This window comes from Tenrec ecaudatus (assembly GCF_050624435.1).
Source record: "Tenrec ecaudatus isolate mTenEca1 chromosome 1 unlocalized genomic scaffold, mTenEca1.hap1 SUPER_1_unloc_17, whole genome shotgun sequence".
NCBI classification, from domain to species: domain Eukaryota; kingdom Metazoa; phylum Chordata; class Mammalia; order Afrosoricida; family Tenrecidae; genus Tenrec; species Tenrec ecaudatus.
The window spans coordinates 479,028-495,704 of NW_027457557.1; the positions used below are offsets into that span (position 1 = coordinate 479,028).

Genomic DNA, 16,677 nt, shown 5'->3' on the forward strand with positions numbered 1-16,677 from the left:
AAATCTATTCAAATGCAAGAAAATCAAAATGGAAGAAGAGTAGAAAACATAAAGGGGCTAAAAATAGCAGGTAGCACCTCTGTTAAGAATTTCTGTGAGAATCTCAGGGGTTTACTGAGTCATCTTCCGCGGTGCCTGTTACAGTGGGCTGGCACAGCTTGGCCACGTGTCACCCCTCCGCGTTCCTGTATCTACTAGGTAGGATCCTTCTTGCCTCTTTGCCAGTGACTTTCAAGTACCAATCAGCTCTTCCCTTTCCACCTTCCCAGGTCCCCTGGGACCTTCCTATTCAGCTCCAATTTCTGATCTAGCTAAAGACATCCCCACTTTCCCACTGACCGTGAGACTAATCGGATGACTTCACCGGAGGCACGCGACCTTGTGGTTCAGGGGGAGGGCAGTGGCCTTGAATCACAGGGGGGACCTTCCTCTCTACCCAAGGGAAAGAATGGAGGGAGCTGCAGGGCCAGGGAGCAGGGAGGGTGTGTGGTAAGGGGCCGGCTCCAGGCAGAGGCTAATCAGAGGAGAAGAATGGGTTGGGCCCCGTTACCAAGGCCAGGCACAATTTATTCTCCAAGTGGTAAGTCATCAAAAGAGGTTTGCTCAGAGTGACAACATGAGGCTGCCTTTCAAGAAGATGTCTGGAGCTGGGGTGATAAATGCTTTTGGAAGGAGGTGAGTTAAGCCAGGGGAACCAGTTAGTTCACTGTGGCAGGAGATATTGTAAGCCTTTCATCCAGTCATTAAGCCAGTGTGTACTGGGGATCATGGGCGTGCTGGGCACTGTGCTCCATCCTGGGAAGGCGTAACCCACACCCCCACCCTCATGGAGATCACATTCTAGCCGGGGACAGAGACAGCTATCCAGTGGAAATCAATTGAGTAGATAGTATATTAACCTGTTTGCAAACCTGTCACTGGAGTCGTAGAACTGCCCCGTATTGTGTCTGAGGAAACAGATTGGCCACCACGTCTCTCTCCCGAGGGGCACCTGGTGGACTGAGATCATACCCTCCTGGTTAGCAGCCACGTGCTTAAGCACCGTGCCACCACCAGGGCCCGTAGATAGTGTGCTTGACGGTGCAGGTGGTCAAGTGGACATGCACGCAGGAAGGGAACGAGGAGTTTTTCAGAGCCCCGGGGTGGTGTCCATGGTTAAGCATTTGTCTTACTAATGGGAAGGTCCGTGCACTTTGCCTACTCCTAAAGGACCCCCAATGAAATGCAATCCTTTTCAGAAAAGTCAGGGCCACAAACTGTGGAGCAAAGGTCCACTCTGACATCCCGGGTCACCAGGAACCAGAATCGACTCGAGGGCAACTGTTGTTTGTTTACTAGAAATGGTTGTGGGCTGGGGCCGGGAGGGGGTGGGCGGTTGGTGGTGTGGTTCACAAGTTCCTAAAGAAGAAGAATAGCCAGCTGGGGAAAGGAAGGCTCTTGGGGTGACTTGTGAGTGGAGGGGCCCCAAAGGAGGTGGCATGGGAGAGGGAGAAGGTGAGGGCGAGGGAGGTTGGGAGTGTTTGTAGGTAGACTCGGTGAGACGAGGAGCCAGCCAGGAGCACAACAGGGAGTCAGTGATGTTTATGAAGGGTGCGATGAAGGGCAGCAAGAGAAAGCCACCCAGGCAGCACACAGCACGGTACCATCATGGAAGACCCAGGGCGTTCAGGTTATAGGCATGTCTCCCCAATGAGTCTGTCAGCATCTTGAAAGGACCCATTCACACTGGCCAAGCCAAGTGCTGAGCACATTCCAAAATATTCAGTGAATATTCGCAGTTGGAAGGCATTCTTCCTTCATCTTGCTGCCCCCAGCCACGTGGTGCCTGAGGCTGCTTTTCTATACTTCGCTAGAGGTCTGCCACCGCAGCTAGGGAAGCTAACCAAGGGTCTGACCCCAGGGAGGACTGGGGTTTGGGCCGAGCAGGAGTCCCGCTGTGTTAGCCCCAGTTGACCAGAAAAACAAATTCATAGACACTTATATGTGTTTTAAAAGAGAACTTTATATCAAAGAAAAATTGTACATTAAGAAAACATCCCAGCCCAGTCCAGATCAAGTCCTTAAGTCTGATATTAGCCCTTATGTCCGATACCAGTCTATAAATCCCTCTTCCTACTCACGAAACACAAGCAATGCTGCTGATGCAGGAAGATCACAGGCCAGTGGGTGGAAAGCCTTGTGGACCCAGTGGTGGTGGAGGCATCCCAGTGCTAGCAGGGGTCTCCAAGTGAGCCCTGCGGCTCCAGGGCTCTAGTGTAGCTCTGTGTGTCTTGTCAGCAGGAATGTCTCACAGGAAGGGAGCTATTGATTACCGAGGGCACCTCCAAATGAGGTCATCAAGCTGCAACCTGAATGACAGCTTAGACTCCACCCCTCCACAAGTTGACACCAGAGTATGTTGCTCATGTGCTCTTGGGCTGTGTGGCCCCTCCTGGAGTAGGTGTGCGGCAGCCTCCTCCTTGAAAATCCCCTCTATTTCTGGTGGTCCAGAGTCTCTTGGTCCCTCCCCAGTGAGCACTGCCCAGTGATACCCTGTGGCCTGCCCAGAGAGGGCATCTCATCCGTAAGTGGCTGGGTGCTGTTTATGTCAACATCTACCTCCCACCCCACTTAAGAGCTTGGCGTGCCTCCAATCGTGCCCTACCTGGATGAGGCCCCGATGCCACTGCACTTCTACCGGGACTGGATCTGCCCCAGCAGGCCCTGCATCGTGCGCAATGCCCTGCAGAAGTGGTCGCTCCCCTATCTGAGGTGGGTGCAGCCCTGGGCTGGGCTAGGGTGATGGGCGAGCTGTCTTGTGGCATGTGGGCATGCTCTTAGAGTCCCTTCCCCTAGGGCCACGGTGGGCACCACGGAGGTGAGCGTAGCGGTGACCCCAGATGGCTATGCTGATTCCGTGCGCGGAGACCACTTCGTGATGCCAGCCGAGCGCCTGCTGCCCCTGTGAGGTGTGTTGGACGTCCTGGAGGGCAGGGCCCGGCACCCTGGTGTGCTCTACGTGCAGAAGCAGTGCTCTAACCTGCTTACTGAGCTGCCCCAGCTGCTGCCCGACTTGGAGCCCCACATGCCCTGGGCCTCTGAGGCTCTGGGTGAGAGGGGGCAACTGGGGCAGAGGGCAGTCGTTGAGAATACACAGCAGAAGCACACACCAAGCTTCTACACTGACAGCTCGGTGACATTGATTGTCTTGGCCCACACCCACCACCCCATGGCCAGGGTCAGGCCCTGCCGCCCTGGAAGCCTTGACTGTTGACCGACTGCAAAGGATTAGTGCTCTAACTTTTGCCTGTGGGGGGCTGGGCCCACTCCCCAAGCCCTCCAAACCATGGCCTCTTCGCCACTTTTCCCTAGGATGCCCCTCGCTCGCACGCAGCACCCCTGCCCACATCCTGTTGGGTGTTATCCCAGACCCAACCTGCAGGGGACAACCACTCCTAACTCTCCTACTCTGTCCTGCAGGGAAGATGCCAGAGGCGGTGAATTTCTGGCTGGGGGAGGCGGCCGCAGTGACGTCCTGTAGGTGTCTCTGGGATGCAGGGACTGGGAGGAGCCAGGATGGGGCCAAGGGTGGGAGGCTGGCCTGGAGGGTCGGTCTACCATTCTGCGAACAGAGGAGGAGCGGTGTGGCAGCGTGGTGGGTGGGATGACTTTGGTGTGGGGGCGCACTAGACATCTCTCAGAGGGCACGTTGGCCCCGGAGGTGAACTTGGGAGAACCCTATGCGTGGATATTTACCTCTTTGGAGAGATGACCCGCATGGGGCGTGTGGTGTGTGCCAAGTCCCTCGTGGCTGGGATCTGGAATGCCCTCCACCCCAGCCCCCCCTGGGCATCTCCTGGAGTCTGGTTTGACTATGTCGTTGAGAATACACAGAGCAAAAGCACACACCAAGCTTCTACGCTGACAGCTCAATGACATTGATTCAGTCCCTCTACTTGGTTCAAACGTTCTCACCCTCCCTTCCCGAGTTCTTCTCCCTGAGGGAAATGAGGGGGCTTCAGAAACTGTGTAGAAAATAATGGGATTCCCCCTCCCCCCTTATAAATTCATTGTCCTCCAGGATCCTGGCTGTTCTTTGAAGAGGCTGTTTTCAGTCTGAGCCCGGATGGAGTTTAAAAGAGCACCATGCTCATGGCAGAGGGATGGAGATCCTTTACTGGCTAAGTTGAACTAGTACTGGGCGTAAAGGAGACATCAGGGGACACTTTGGATGGAAGGTTGAAATCTTTATTCGCAGGACTTTCTCGTTTTTACACCCCTGGCTGTCTTGAGGCGCAAGGCTCTGGGTGGGCAGGTTCTGCCTCTCATGTGCCCTGCTCCGCCAAATCTGCCCAGGACCTTCTTTGTGTTGGCAGTGCACAAGGACCACTATGAAAACCTCTACTGTGTCCTCTCTGGAGAGAAACATTTCCTGTTACACCCGCCCAGCGACCGACCCTTCATCCCCTATGGTAGGGCTGGGGCCTGCCTTACGCATGGGCCCCAAACCAGAGGAAGGGTAGCGAGGATTCCCTGCCTGTGTCCCTGGGGCCAGGCAGCCAACAGGAGAGGCTGGGAGGAGGTGTGAGGGGCTGGGAGCACTCTTTGCTGAGCTCCCCCTTTTTCTCTGGCATCAGAGCTGTACACCCCAGCAACCTACCGACTCACTGTGGCGGGCACCTTTGAGGTGGTGGATGAAGAGGCCATGGAGAAGGTGTCCATCTTGGCCCTGGGCCTCAGGGAGGGGCGAGCTCATCCATCTCCGAGGAGCAAGCGAGCCCCAAAGGTCTTGGGAAGGTGGCCCCTTCCTCCGTAATGTCCCACCTTCTGGGGCTGGCTTCCCAGGGCGGATGGAGGGGGACCTTTGGCCCTTACCGTTGGCAAGGCCAAAGGCCGAGTTCCCCGGTCCTGCTCCGTCCCCAGGTGCCCTGGCTTCCACTGGATGCCCTGACACCAGATCTGTCCCGGTACCCACAGTACCGTGGGGCCCAGGCCCTCCGCTGCACCATGCAGGCCGGCGAGATGCTCTACCTGCCGGCCTTGTGGTTCCACCATGTGCAGCAGTCCCAGGGCTGCATTGCTGGTGAGGAGCTGCTGACCTCGGCCAGCGGGTGGGCTGGGGAGGCTCTGGGTCAGAGCTGGGCCACCCACTCCTGTGTTTGCTCTCCCCACAGTGAACTTCTGGTACGACATGGAGTATGACCTCAAGTAAAGTTACTTCCAACTGCTCGACACCCTCACCAAGGCCTCAGGCCTGGACTAGTGGAGCCCCCAGGGAACGTGCCCCCCCACAGCTCAGGGGGCACTCTGGCTCCTCCCCAGAAGGGCCCCCACAGAGACACCCTGCAATCTGTCTGACCCAGAACCCCGTTTGGGTTGGGACTGACCCTGGAGACTATCGTGGGTGATAGGAGGAGTACCAGGAAGTGCCAGGCAGGTGTCTAGGTCAGGGTTCCCAGAAAGCTGCCATGCAGGTGAAGCAGCCCCGTGGGTGGAGGCCAGCTGTGGCGTCCTCCCTCCTCTGTAAAGCTGTGAAGTGGATATAATGATGGTCCCTACCTTTCTGACTGCCCTGGGGAGTGGAGAGGGTTTCTGTAAGGGCCCGCTCGCTCGCTCGAAGGACATGCTCAATAAAGCCGTGGAGGCTCCATGTGGTACCTGCTCCTTGTGGCTTTCTTTGTCTCCAGGAGGGCGGGGAGGGTTCAGATGGAAACGTCAGAGACAGGAGCTAGCTCCCTGTCTGTCCAGGGACCACAGCTTGTACTCCGGTCTGGCCGGCAGGCCAACCCTGTTTTAACTCTCTGCCAGGGCTCGTTGACTGGGACTCTGGTTTGCTTCGCGATGGGGTTGGTGGCCTGGGGACGAGCCTGTGTCTCCTAACCAGCACAGGGACCAGGGGACAGAAACTGCCCCACCCCCACCCCTGGGCTGCTCCTCTGCAGAAGGAACTGGCTTTCTCATGCTGCCCCCACAAAAGGGGAGATGAGCCCCCTTCCCCTGGGTGCCCACCTGGAGCTCCAGTCCTGGCCATCTCTGGGGACCCAGTTGGCCCAGGCCCTGGCTTTGAAGAGCTGTTTTTAGTAACAGCCACTCCCCTGCTGTGATGATAGGCTCCGGACACACCTCTCCTCCGGGTCTGCTTCAGTGGAGACTGGGCATTCCTGTCCTACTGGTACCTGGATGTTTCTACAAGCCTTGTTGGTGGGGACTCTGCCCTTGCCCTACCACTGGCGGCTGCCCAGACCTGTGGCCCCTCCAAGCCATGCCTTCCTGTCCTGCTCACACGGGTGGTTGGTGAGCTGTCCTGGAAGCAGGACCCAGCTGGGCAGGCCCAGGTGGTGTCTGCTGGGGGCAGTGGGTTTTCCAGGAACCCAGCAGGGGTGGGGGACCTTGAGCCCATGGGAGGGTGTCAGTAGCCCCAGTATAGGCTGAGGTGCCTCATTTCTTGGGCAGGGTGTGGGGCTTGGGCAGAGCGGAAGATGCAGGTGGGAGGGGCTAGGGAGGCCAGTTGGGACATACTTGGATTTTGGCTTAAAACCCCACAGTCCTCGGCCCAGTGGCTACTGCTGCCTTTGCTCGCCCCGCCTGGGACCCCCAGCCTTATGGCTCTGGTAAGACTGGCATGGCACTGGAGCCCAATCTGACCCTTGCTCCCCACCTGAGTCCTGGCTAATGCTTTCTCTGGAGGGCTGTGGCCGCGGTGGTCTTCAGTTGTAGGGGGCGTGTTTGCCAGCTTTGGGTAGGGGCATGGCAGGGCTGGGGATCCACAGAGCTTCTAGGCAGGGAGAGGCTCCTGGCTGCTCCCCTGCTCCCTCTGAGTCAGTTGCCTGGGCTGTCGGGGCCTGAGACTGATGAGATGGGTGACTTTCCCGGGTTCTTCCTCTGCCAGGAACCCCTGGGCGCATGCAGCTGGGACTTCCAATGGCAGCTGGGAGGCCAGTGAAAGGGTGTGCTGACACACGCTCCCTGGCCCCAGTGCACCTGGCAGGGCTTCAGCCCAGAGCCCGGGGTGGTTTGGGATGGAGTCCTGTGGTCCTTTGTTTCTCTGCCCTCGGAGAACCTGGAGGGCGCAGGGCTTGGCGCCCATGGGCTGCCTGGCCTTGTAACCTCCCACCTGCCCCAGCACAGAGGTGGCTTCCAGAACTGCCCCCTGACCAGGGGTGGGATGCACAGGGAGGAGCGAGTGAGCAAGCAGGAGCTTAGTCCTAGCAGGCCGCTCCCTCCATGCCCTTCTGTATGCCCACCCAGAGCTTTGTAAGCGAGGGCATGGGATGGGGCAGACAGGTGGCAAGATGGGAGCCTGCTGGTTCCAGGAGAGGGAAGCGGAGAGCACAGCGATCCTGCCTCTGGGTCTCCAGCCAGTTGCTGGGTCACCTCTCCATGCCTCCGCCTCCTCATGAGGCAGCGTAGTAGTCGGCTGAGTTAATGTATGGATAGCCCTTGGGACAGACCTGTCATGGGCATTGTGTAAGTTCCTATGGACGTGCCCTGTCTCTTCTAGACTCGGGGTTCTGGGTGGCCTTGGCCCTGTTGGTGCAGGGTGAGCCCTCACAGGTGCCCCAACCTCCCTTCCATCGCCTGCGCCCTTTGGTCATGTCATCCCATAGCAAGCTTGTCCCCTCCCCGCTGCTCTGCAGGCCAAGTTGCCCGGGACCTGCCTGCACACCATTCATGTGCTGCAGGCCCACAGCCTGCCTGCCAGGGATGTGGGTGAGTTGACCGAGATAGGAGAAGGGAACTGAGGTTGCAATTGAAGCAGGGCAGGGACGGTGGGAGGTGGCAGGAGGGCTGTGCCTGCGAGGTCCTGGGAGGAGGGCCTGCAAAGAGTGACGGGCAAGGGCTGGTGATGGAGGGTGGGGCTTGGTGCGTCCCCAGGGATCCCTCTGGTGGTGAACTCTGCGTGGCTTGGGGGAGAATTGGCCCTCATTTCTTCTCCTCCAAGTGACCCACCCTGACTTCTGTGTGACCCTGTGGCTGCCCACGGCCTGCAACCACCGGCTCCAGACGCGCACTGTCAACAACTACAGAAACCCTGTCTGGAACCAGAGCTTCCACTTCCGGGTGCACAGCCAGATCAAGGTGGGCATGCCTCAGCCCAGCCCTGCGTACCCCCAGTGCCAGCCCCACCCCACCCCCCACCCCATGGCCCTGTCCCGCTGCTCCCCTTCCAGAACATGGTTGAGCTGAAAGTCTTTGACCAGGACCTGCTGACCAGCGACGACCCCGTGCTGTCAGTGCTGTTTGACGTGGGCACTCTGCTGCCTGGGGAGTTCCGGCGCCAGAGCTTCTTGCTGAGCCTGCAGGCAAGACTCCACATGGGCGGCCACCCTCGGTACCACCAACGGGATGCTGCTTAAATGCCCCTCTTCAAAGAACTTGCTTACAGACCATGAGGTCAGGTTTCCCTGGTGCCCGAGGCCCTTGTAAACCAGGACCTGCTTCCCGAGGAGCGGCCCCCTCCTCGGGGCCACATTATGGACAGCAGCCCTCCCCGCATTGGCACCCCTGGCTGGCATCTGGGTTGGAATCTGCACATACCCACACTGACACACACACTCACATTCATACCCACACGCAGCCTCACACACATACACAGGTATACTCACACGCAAGCACACGCACTCAACCACTGCCACACTCACACATGCACAGCCATGTGGATACACATGCACACACACTCACATGTGCACACAACCACTCACATGCATGCCCACATACATGCACACGTCTTACCTTTATAACTTGCTTTTTCAGGGTGGGGAGCGGTTTGACGTTGAATTCCGCCTGCGGAGTGTGTGAGTTGGGGGTTGCGGGGGTCAGGGGAGTTGGGGGTTGCGAGGTAGGGAGAGGGGCTCTGGGTCAAATCTGTCCCTTCTGGAAGGAGAGAGCCTCGTGCGCTCAGGGCTGGTGTCCTTCCCCGGGGACCCTCTGTGGTTTGAAGGACTGCCTAGGCTTCCTTGGGGGCAAGAACCTGACCCCCGCTCATGGCTTTTCCCAGGACAGACTGTGCGGAGCAGCTCACCAGCAACGGTGTCCTAGTGGTGAGTCAGATCATTGTAGTGATTGATTCAGGATCATAGTAGTGATTCGGGATTATAGTGGTGACTTGGGATGGTAATAGTGACTTAGGATCATGGTACTAATTCGGGATCATAGTAGTGATTCGGGATCATAGTAGTGATTTGGGATCATAGTAGTGCTTTGGTGTCATAGTAGTGCTTTGTGATCATAGTAGTGCTTTGGGATCATAGTAGTGCTTTATGATCATAGTAGTGTTTTGTGATCATATTAGTGCTTTGGGATCATAGTAGTGCTTTATGATCATAGTAGTGATTTGGGATCATAGTAGTGATTTGGGATCACAGTAGTGATTTGGGATCATAGTAGTGCTTTGGGATTGTAGTGGTGAGTGACACACCCTCCCTCAGGCCATCTGCTCACCTGCCCTCCTGGCTGCAAGTCTGTCTGGACCAGGAAAGAGCAAAGTGGGAGGGGCTATGATTTCCAGAGGACATGGGACTGAGGAGCAGGAACCGCGGGCTGCAGGGGAATGGGTAGTGGTGAGGTATCCTCGCGTGGGAGGGGCGGCATATGAATCTTCTCTTCCCAACACAGGCCCGTGAGCTTTCCCGCTTGCATGTGCGGCTGGAGGAGGCCGGGGACCAGAAGGGTGATTCTCCCAGGTCACCAGGACAGCCCTGGCCCTCAGCCTATGTCTTCCCCTTTCCTCAGCTGCCCATCCTGGAAGAAGCTGCCAGCCACCTTTAGCCTCTGAAGGCTAGGGGCTGGGGGTGAAACTGCCCGGGCTTACCAAGACCTGGTCTTTTCCCATGACCCTGCTCTGAGGGGGCTGGGTTGGGGGTAACTCCTCCCAGCCTCTGCCAGCCACAGGGGCGGGAGACACCTCACGGGCAGGGAACCCCCTCCCACCCCTACCTCGGTTACATTTTCCAGAGTCAAAGGGAAAATTCAGCTTGTGGTCCCCGGGTCCTACGAGGGATCTCAGGAGGCCACCGTAGGCAGCGACTACTTCCGTTTCCACTTCCCCACCTGCTGGGAGCAGGAGCTGAGTATCCACCTGCAGGTAGGGTGCTCCCCCACTGACCCCCTGGAATTCAGGCCCACAGGGCCGGGTGGTACCCCTGCTCTGAGACTCGGGTAAGTGTACAGTTTTTGTCCCCTTGCAGAATGCCCCCCAGGAGCAACTGAAGGTGCCACTCAGGGCCCTGCCATCAGACCAGCTTGTGAGGCTGGTCTTCCCTACATCCCAGGTACTCTTCACTCAGAGGAAGAGACCTTGATGTGGGTGTGGGACAGGGCCTCAGGCCAGTGCGGGGGTGGGGGCAGGGGGTGACTCCTTCTCTCCCTTTTCTTTTGGGCCAAGCCCCTGGGCTGGGCTGTGGGGGTGCATCCCTGTGGAGATGACTGGGGCATCCCAGGGCCGAAGTTGGGGTGGAGGTGCCAGCCTTTCTGAGTGGTGTTTTGCTGGTTTGCAGGAGCCTCTGATGAAGGTGGAGCTGAGAAAAGAAGACAGGTGAGAGGCTGGGCTGGGGGAGAGCAGCCGGGGGAGGGAGGGCGCTACGTGCAGCTGGGTGGCCTGGAGGACCGGAAGCAAGCGGGTGGCTGCAGCAGGGAGCTCCCAGTCTTGGGAAGGTGCTCAGAGCAGAGAGGGTCCTTCCTCAGCCTTGTAGTCTGCGTGTGGCCTCACTGGGTGGGAGAGAGGTGGGGGCTGAGGAGAGTAACACGCCTGGTTTGAGGAGCACAAAGACCAGAAGGAAGCAACCTTTTGGGTAGAAGCAACGTGGCTGGGCCTTCAAGAACTTTTGCTGGCCCTCAGTGTCTAGGAGCATAAGCAGCCCCAACTTAAAGGCCTTTGTTCCTTCTCAGCCCCCGTGCCCCCTTCCCAGTGTAGCCCTGGTCCAGCGTTGCAGGGGAGGGAGAAGCTGAGACTCAGGGCCACCTTTGGCCACAGGGACACCCTCATCTGCCAGCTGGCCTTGCTGTCATGCCGGGCGTGTTGGTGTGGCTCTGGGCCCACCACCCCCACCTCACTCTCCAAGCTTCAGCACGCAGGCTGAAGGGAGAGAAGAGATGGACGTGGATCTTGCAGGGAGATGGGCCCAGTGTCCTCTTTTCTGACGAGGATGAGCACTGCCTCACTGTCCGTCCATCCCCCCACCCCACCCCCAGACCAGGGGAGCTGGCCGTGCGCCTGGACTTCGAGCTGTGTGCTGAGGAGCAGGCCTTCCTGAGCAGGAGGAAGCAGGTGGTGGCCAAGGCCCTGCAGCAGGCCCTGCAGCTGGAGGGAGACCTGCAGGAGGACGAGGTCTGTCAGGCTTCGCAGGAGTGTGGGGGTCTCAGGCCGAGTGTTGAGCTGAGTGGGCCTCCACACTTCCATTGCCCGACCAGGTTTGGTTGTAAGGCGGACTTGTGTTTGCCTCTCGTCTGCCCACCTACCCCCCTTGTACTTCCCGGAGCTTTCTTGATGTTATCTTGGGCCCGATGCGGCTGAGCAGTGTCAGAACCACGGGCCCCACCAAGGGTAGCTACCCTTCTCTGGGCGTTGGCCCTTGGCCTGGAGCTGATTTTAAGACTGGGCCTCTCAGACAACTCGGTGGACATCTGGCCAGGCCTCTCTGCTGGTTGGGCTGGCTCCTAAGGAAATGAGCTCCTTGCAAGGAGAGAGGGACGCTGATTTGGGGGTTTTGAGGTGAGCCTGCGTCTTTTAAGAAGTGACCGCCGTATTCCCCAGGCTGGGGATGGGGAGATAAGGCCTGTGGCCTGTACGCTCCCTGGAGTTTTCAAAACCCGAAAGGACCCACCCTGCTGAAGGAGGTTATCCTGACATGACTCTCCTCAGCTGCTCTGACTCAGACCCGCTCCATGGGTCCCCACCAGACTCTGACCTACGCTAACTTGGTGGTGGGGCCAGGGGCAGGGGACTGAGTGGCCACTTGACTTGCTGTGTTCTCCTCCTGTGGTTTTTACTGCCCGGCGCACCCTGACCTCCCCTCCACCAACTGGAAGTCCCCGCAGGGCCTCCCTTGAGCCCAGCTGTACTCTGCCCTTCCAGGTCCCAGTGGTGGCAATCATGGCTAGTGGTGGAGGGGTCCGGGCAATGACTTCCCTGTATGGGCAGCTGACCGGCCTCAGGGAGCTGGGCCTCTTGGACTGCGTCTTCTACATCACAGGGGCCTTGGGCTCCACTTGGTGAGCAGGCTGAGTGTGGGATCTGGCGGTGAGTGGGTAGAGGCAGGGGTGCCTGTGGTAAGGCTTCTCCAGTGCCCCCTTGGCTTCCCTGACTAGATTGGAAGGTCTGCGAGGAGGCAGGTGGCAGGTGCGATATGCCCAAGGTGCCCCATGGGCTTCGGCTGTCTCCATGGAGCTGGAAGGCACCTGCGGGCTGCTGCCCTGGGAGAGAAGGTCCGAAGGGGTGTGAAGTCTCGGGGGACTCTTAGAGGAACCTGTCTGCCCCCGACCTCTGGCTTTGCCTAGGACCTTAGAAAACCTCTACAAGGATCCAGAGTGGTCGCAGAAGGACCTGGGGGGCGCCACCGTACTGCTGAAGACGCAGGTGACCAAGAACAAGCTGGGCGTGTTGGCTCCCAGCCAGCTGCAATGGTACTACCAGGAGCTGGAGGAGCACGCTCGCCTGGGACACCCGGCCTGCTTCACCAACCTCTGGGCCCTCATCAATGAGGCCATGCGACATGATGGGGTACAGAAGGGCGGCCCACGGGGACGGGCCTGGACCTGGAGGCAGCCCTGCTGGGTAGCAGAGCGAGGGGAGATCTCCAGAGACCAGGCAGCAATGGGTTTACACGGAGGTATCTCCCTACAGCCTGATGTCCACAAGCTCTCGGAGCAGCGACAGGCTCTGAGGCACGGCCAGAAACCTCTCCCCATGTACTATGCCCTCAACACTAAGGGGCACGGCCTGTCCACCTTTGAATTTGGAGGCAGGTCGAGGCAGCTGGTTGAGGCCCCGGGCGGCCAGGGGTCGGGGAAGGGGTGGTTGGGATGGTGTGGGGAGGCAGTTTTTCATGCCCTTCTCCTTACACTCTGGTCCGGGACCCGAGTGAATCCAGACACCCATGACCCCAGAGTCACTTGGACTGGAGGGGAGTCGCCCCGTCCTTTGTGGCTGCCCTGCGTGGGTTCGGGTGGGCAGGAGGGTGGTGGCCAACAGCGGTCCCTTCCCACCGCAGAGTGGTGTGATTTCTCCCCCTACTAGCTCGGTTTCTCCAAGTAAGGTGCCTTCATCCCCTCCGAGCTCTTCGGCTCCGAGTTCTTCATGGGGCAGCTGATGAAGAGGATGCCTGAGTCCCACATCTGCTTCCTGGAAGGTGAGGGGGTCTTGGAGAGAGAATGGGGGAGGGGAGGATGTTTCTGGGGGAGCCCCATCACTGAGGCGGGCAGCAGGGAAGGGTCAGGCTGTGACTGGAATGGTGGCTCTCGTCCCCTTGTGTCTGCGCTCCCAGGCATCTGGACCAACCTATATGCAGCCAGCCTCCAAGACAGCTTATACTGGTCCTTGGAGCCCAGTCCGTTCTGGGATCGCTAGGCTCAGACCCTGACCAGCTTGGGTAGGTGCCCAGGCTCCGGGGCTGGTGCTGGGGGTGGGCATGTGACTCCCAGCTCTGTGTGTGTGTGGTGGTGGGGGCACTGGTCTCAGCTCTTTCCCTCTCCGGGGTCACTGCCCTCAGACTGGGCTAGCACCCATGCCCCACTCCCTGGCTGTGCAGACAAGGAGCAGGTCCCAGTGCTGAAGATGGAAGTGCCACCCAGCCTGGCTGGGAGGATCGGGGAGTTGTTCTCTGGCCTCCTGACGTGGCGCCCGCTTGCCCAGGCCACCCACAACTTTCTGCGTGGTCTCCAGTTCCACAAAGACTATTTCCAGCACCCTCACTTCTCCTCCTGGAAAGGTAGCTTCTCCCACCGGGGCCCAGCCCCCTGATGTCTTCCCAGAGCTGTGGGTCTTGGCTCCAAGCCCCTCACCTCACCCCTTGGCTCCAGGCCTTCCATGTGTGGCCCCACGGGATGTGGGGAGTAGAGTTTCCTGCCTTCTCCTTCAGCTGGGGCTGGAGGTTGCTTCAGGGCTGGGGCCAGGTGGGTGGGGCCTGAGGGCGGAGTCTTTTTCCAGGAGCAGACAGTGACTGCCACTGACCAGGGGAGCAAGCGTGGTGTCCTCAGCACCCGTGCTCAAGGCTGCCCTCCCACCCCGCTCACCTCTCCAGACACCAAACTGGATGAACTCCCTAACCAGCTGACCACTGGGGAGCCCCGCCTGTGCCTGCTGGACGTGGGCTACTTTGTCAACACCAGCTGCCCGCCCCTCCTACAGCCCACCCGGGACGTGGACCTCATCCTGTCGCTGGACTACAACTTAAATGCCGCCTTTCAGGTGGGGGAGCTGATGAGTGGCACCCGAGGATGCTAGGGCGGCTTCACAGTGTGTGCCTTGCTGACTTCCTCCCAACCCTATGAGACAGGGACCCACATGCTATGGGCTGAGCTGTCCAGAGAAACAAAAGCAGCAACACTCCTCTGTGTAGAAAGAAAGAGCTTTAGATCAAGAAGTCATTTTAGATCAGCAAGGCATCCCAGCCCAGTGTGATTCAAGACCATGCTAGTCAGAACCTTCCTCAGCCTCTGTGTAGCTGCAGGCAGATAATGCCCAGGCTGGCGTGAACACGGCCAAGTCGGCGGCTGTCCAGGCTGGTGGCCCCATGGGGCCGTCCCTGGAGACAGAATCCCAGCGAGGAGGAAGAGGCTCATACCATCTATCCTTCCTTCCAAGGAGGGATCACCAGGCTTTCACCTGAGTGACAGGTGGGACTCCACCCCTGCACTTTCACGCAGGTCCAAGTGGACATAATATCTAACCACCACACCATGTCAAAACAACCAAACCAGGATCCCCACCATGGAGTCCATGCTGACTCACCGGGTCCCCCTTGGTGTGTTTCCGAGATCGAACTGCTTACGGGAGTAAAAATGCCCACGGAGCAGTTTGTCACAGGAAATCAGCCTCTAACAACCAATGGGTCAGTAGGCACAATTGTATGGCGATAAAATAGTAAAGGTCTAGTAAAGTCATAGAGGCTAGGAGAGATAGGGGAGCGAGAGTACAATAAAGGAGTCAGGCACGTTTTATGATAGCATGCTCACCTCAGCTCCTCTTGATGGACCACGTGGAAGTGGGGGAAGAGAGAGCATCTGTATTATCTTGGGGTAGTTACAGGTAGCCTTAAGACATGCATATTCAGTAGTTACATACGCCACAAGGTGGGTGGGATCGACAGTAACGCTGAGCTCACAAGTGAGGAAGCCTAACAGCTGCATTGGGGGAAGCTGAGAGTGGGGGCTGGGCGACAGCAGGAAGAGAGAGCCAGAGGATGTCTGCCTCTGTAGGGAGATCAGACCAGCCATGTGATCACTTGAAGGCAGCATGGCTGTTAAGGGAGAGTCTGTGGCTACCAACATGGAGGCACAAGTTCAGGAACGTGGTGCTCGGCCCTCTCTCCATGGAGCAGCGGGTGGTTTCCCAGTGCTGACCCTGCAGAACCTCGCCCAGCACATAACTGCTTCACCACCAGCGCTCCTTGTGAAAAGAACTAGGGTTTCATTCACGCTCCATCAGGGGGCTTTCTCCGCAATGGGGAGAGGATGTGATGGTGAATCTGGTTGGCTGCACCTGCACCCCGGCTGGTTGCAGGCCGTCGACACCCCAGCGTTTAGTTTCTGTGTTAATTTAGTGAGAGGTGTGTGCCCTTCATGGCTGGCCTCAGCTATGGCTACAGTCCATTTGGTGGAGCTCTGAGGGGCTGTGGCACGGCTGTCAACTCCGACTGATGCTTGGTCCTATGTGACGTCAGTGTCCAGGACCAAGGGAGCCCAAGGCTAGCCCTTTCCTGCCCTCTGTGCCCCTGCAGCAGCTGCAGCTGGTGGGTAGCATGTGCCAAGAGCAGGGCATCCCGTTCCTGCCCATCTCTCCCAGGCTTGATGAGGAGCGCCAGCCTCGGGAGTGCCACAAGTTCTCTGATCCCGGCCAGCCTGAGGCCCCAGTCATTCTGCACTTCCCCCTGGTCAATGACTCCTTCCAGGACCACTCAGCCCCTGGTGAGCCAGCTTGCCGCCACCCCCTTCCTGGTGTCCCAGCCTCCCCGACCCAGCAGACCCGCCCTCCACCCCAGCACCCTGCCCCTCCATGCCCACGATGTGCTCTCTGCACAGGGGTCCCTAGGACACCCGAGGAGCAGGAGGCCGGCCGGGTGAACCTGTCTCCGTCTGACTCCCCCTACCACTACTCGAAAGTGACCTATAGCCAAGAGGACTTGGACAAGCTTCTGGGGCTGGCCCACTACACCATCTGCAACAACCAGAAGCCGCTGCCAGCTGCCCTGCGCGAGGCCCTGCGGAAGAGGAGGCAGCGCTGACAGCCCGCCCCGAGTGACACCATGCCTCAGCCTCAGAGAGCCATCCCCCATTTTTCTGGGGCCTCGGAGGGCCTGGTTGGCCCCAGCAGCACCCTTCCTAGCCTTGGGTGTATGCCCTGGTACCCCAGATGGGGCAGGAGCTGCCAGCACCTCACAGAGGGCCATCTGCACTGTGAACTGAAGCTGTGACTACGGGCTTGCCACAGCTCAGCAGCTGCTCTGGTCCTGGGCCCTGGGCCCCTAGAGCAGGCCACAGTGG

General features: G+C 58.8%; 1 pseudogene; it reads left to right on the forward strand.

Moving 5' to 3' along the window:
- Window positions 1-616: 616 nt before the first annotated feature.
- LOC142435812 (cytosolic phospholipase A2 beta-like) lies at window positions 617-16,418 on the forward strand (annotated as a pseudogene).
- The last annotated feature ends 259 nt before the right edge of the window (window positions 16,419-16,677 follow it).